The sequence below is a fragment of the Hibiscus syriacus genome, unplaced genomic scaffold, assembly GCF_006381635.1.
Source record: "Hibiscus syriacus cultivar Baekdansim isolate YM2019G1 unplaced genomic scaffold, ASM638163v2 tig00110392_pilon, whole genome shotgun sequence".
NCBI classification, from domain to species: Eukaryota; Viridiplantae; Streptophyta; class Magnoliopsida; order Malvales; family Malvaceae; genus Hibiscus; species Hibiscus syriacus.
Window position 1 is genome coordinate 698899 of NW_024062720.1, and position 4202 is coordinate 703100.

The window sequence follows — 4202 nt, forward strand, 5'->3', positions numbered from 1 at the left end:
TAGGTTTTAAAATGATGCAATAAAAGCACTAAGAAAAAGGATCCATAACCCTAGTAGAAAACTTAAGTCTGATTTAAAAGGATGACATGCTTTGCAAAATCAAATTAAGATTTAGAGTGGTTGTAGTCGATGGTTAATGTAGGAAGCTCTTTTGGCTGAAAATAGATTTTAGATTGATGCATAAACTGAAACGAGCTGATTTATATCTTCAAGTTATCTTGACTTCAAGCTTGAGGACAAGCTCTATCTCTAGAAGGGAGCGTTGTTGTGGACGCTGCAGTTACTTTAGAAGTTGTTTTTGGTATGTGGTAGGACTAGTAGAATAAAATAAGTTTTCTTATAGGAATTTATTTAGTTTAATATGACTTCCTTATTGGATTAGAAATGAGACGATGAATAAAAAAGACTACAAATTTTTTACCATACCTCAAAAGAAACGTGGGTCTCTCTCTAACGATTCATAAGGTTTTAGGCTCTTTCTGACAGTCTTAATTGTCAATCAAAATATGCTATTCTAGAAATCAAAATAAAGGGAAGACAAATTGATCTCCACTTCCCTACCAATCACACTATGACATGATCCTAATCGCATATTCTTAACGAAGAGGGAAAACAAAGTAAACATGCTGCACTACAGCTACCAGTGAAACATCTAAGTCAATTAGTTGATGCTATTGACTGGTATGCTTGGATAAAGACACTACAGCAAAACAGAGGTTCAGTGGCGTTTTTTTTTCCTATAACGGCCTTTTTTTTCCTATAGTGGCGTTTTTAAACGCCGTTAAAACACTTGCGACGAAAGAAAAAACGCCGCAATAAGCACCATTGAAACCATCACCGCTATAGTTTGTGGCGTTTGAGAACAAAAAACGCCGCAATAGGTCAAGAACTATAGCGATGTTTTTTTTAAAACGCCGCAAAAAGTCTATAGCTATAGCGGCATTTTGGAACAAACGCCGCAAAAGGTCAAAATATATATCTGCGTTTTTGGAACACATGTCGTAAAAGGTATAGATATATAGCGGCGTTTTTTGTATACATACACCGCAAAAGGTCATATATATAGCGACATTTTTAGAATAAACGCCGCAAAATGTTTAGATCTATAGCGACGTTTTTGGAATAAACGCCACAAAATGTATAGATATATAACGACGTTTTTTTGAATAATCGCCGCAAATTGTTTATATTTATAGCGGCGTTTTGGAATAAACGACAGTATTGATTATGTATTTAACAGTGTTTTTTATACAAACGCTGCTAATTAAGACAGAACCTACAACCACTGATTCCCGTTATTTTGTTACACATAACTACATTTTCAACATGTTCCATTATCCAACAAACATGAAATATATAACAACAAAATATAATTCTATAACAACCAACTTCAAATCTATTATAGTAAATAAAATTTTACATTAACGTAATAGGTAATGCAGTGCAACATTGTTTAGTAACGTGAACGAAACACATATAACAGAAATAAGACCTAAGATGGTGGAGACTTAGGTTGATTTTTCCGTATCATCTGCATCATAGCTTCTAGTTTTTTCTCAAACTCTTGACATTTATGTTGATATGTTGCTTCTCTTTCTGCTTCACTCGCTTCATTTTCGGCTTTCATGTTAGCCATATTTTGATCCATTTCAGCCAACTGTTGTTTTAAACGACTAACTTCCAATTGAGAAGACTGAGACTGTGACGACATGTACTGAGATGAACTGGATCCAAAATATTTGGTGGGAGTAACGAATGATCCTTAACAGTAAACCCGACCATATCTTTCAGGACCCAAAACGTCATTGATAACTTGATTTTTGATGTCATCCGCATTAACAAGACCATGACTTGAAGCCTTAGCTTCATACTCCTCCCTTTTATCCCTCAATTTTTCCTAATAATAAGGTAAATAATGATTTCAAATAAGAATGTCAGACTATAGATATAAATAAAACTTAATTCAAATCCTCTGTCCAATAAATATACCATAATTTCTGCAACTTCAGCAGTCATAGGAGTGACATCCTTTTTTGTATGTGTCATGCCGAAGAGTTTGATTCGTCCAACTTTAGAACCCGAAGTATTTTCCTACAATGTAGCATAATATAATTAATTTTCGTTAGTATGTACATGGAGATACATAATATAATTAATTTTCGTTAGTATGTACATGGGGATACATAATATAAGTAATTTTCGTTAGTATGTGCATGGGAATACAAATCAGTATGTGAATAATCTATAATATCTCATCATTAGTTATACAAGCAAAGCTCTTCGATCAATCCGTATGAGTAAACTTTTGATGTTGCATGCTAGCAATACCAACATGCTCTCGGTCCTACAATTTCATACAACCACATAAAAAGTCAAAATTATATAACGTTAATATTATTATTGAAAATACATCATACTTGTCCCTTCTGTGAACTCCAAAATTTGACTGTATCTTCCCATTGATACATGAGCATTCTAGGTGGGACAACTTGTAGCTTCTCTTCAAGGCTGAGATCATTCTTGAAGTATTTCTTTTTTAATGAACTCTTGTGGTCTCTTCATCTCTTCCCTAACGCTTGCTTCAAATAATTGTCAGAGACCTTAAATTTCTCCTACACATAAAATAAATGTTAAAATTAAGTATAAATTACTATTGAATAGTTACAGAATATCTATTATAATAATATTATTACCTTAACAAAATCCAAAGCTTGATTTTTGTTACTATTAGGTATTTCACGCCATAACTCATAATTGATCGGTAAAATATTAGCATTACGTCCAACTATGCCCAAGTAACCGAATAGAAGACGTGCTTCTGGGCCAATAGGTTGACCGACATCGTTTCTTGAGACTTTGACATGGTGCCCAGGAGGAAGTTGATATAATTCCTTCAACATTGTACGTCCTCTAGTCTTGCGTGTACCAGATTTTCAACTATATAAAAAAGTTATTAATTGTAAGTTATCAAAATGAAAATTACTGTAATATACAACGTTCGAATCATCATTAATTGTAAGTTAAATAACATCTAGTGTCGAACATTACCTTGAATTTCTAAAGCTTCTTCAACAGTAATTGGAACTTCCGAAGAGTTAACAACATTCGAATCATCATTATTTGTTTGTTCATAATCTTCAGAAGCATGAACAATCCGCAAATCACTTATTTTTCTCCTCGACATGATATCTGTAATAAACAAACAACATTTTTAGTAAGAAAACGGTTTAATTTATGAATATATTGAATGACAAAATGTTAAAAGTTATAATATTATAAATTAATAAATTAAGATATAAAATCTTACGACATTCTTATGTCATATCAGTTGTCACAAATATCTTCATCAACGTCCTCCCGAACCCATTGAAATTGTGTAGTATTACTGATTGTTTCATCTAAGTTTTGTGTTACGAAAGGTAAAGATTCTGGTATTGTTTCAATGTTATCTCTACTTCCATCCCCGATGTCTATCAAGTCTCTGAGAGTATTACGGAGCACAACATATCAACCATCATCCATTGGATCGTGACAGTAAAAAACTTGTTTCACTTGAGAAGAAAATACATATGGCTCATCCATTAATCGTTGACCAATGTGAATTAATCGAGAGAAATTCACCATTGTAAAATTGAATTTATCTCTTTTTATGCCTCAAGTAGTGTTTACATCAACCCAGTCACACCGAAACAACACAACCTTTCATTTTTCATAATAATCTAACTCAATAATGTCTGTAAGAATTCCATAATAATCTACATCTCCCTCCAAAGGATGATTGTCCCTGACACTAGCATAACTTGTAGTTGAAGAAGTAACTACTACTCCACAATTTTGTGTCCTCCTTAATCTTTCACGAGATTTCGTGTGAAACCTGAACCTATTAATGAGGAAGACATTATATCTTTTACCAATTCTATTCGGATCTTGTGAAAGCCATTTAACATCTTCACTAACTACTCTGCAACTCCAAACATATTACACATGAAATAGTAATTAATTTGCATTGATGTCGATATGAAAAAACAAAACTTATATATTATTTATATCTATGTGGAATCATTTAGTCGCTTACCGTCTGGCCTAACTATTCATGAAAAATTTATGTGAATAACTTATGTATCTCTCACTGATGTAATCTTCGAGAGCGTGCACGAGATCTCAAGACTTCTTTGAACTCATTATAAAGTATATTATGTTGT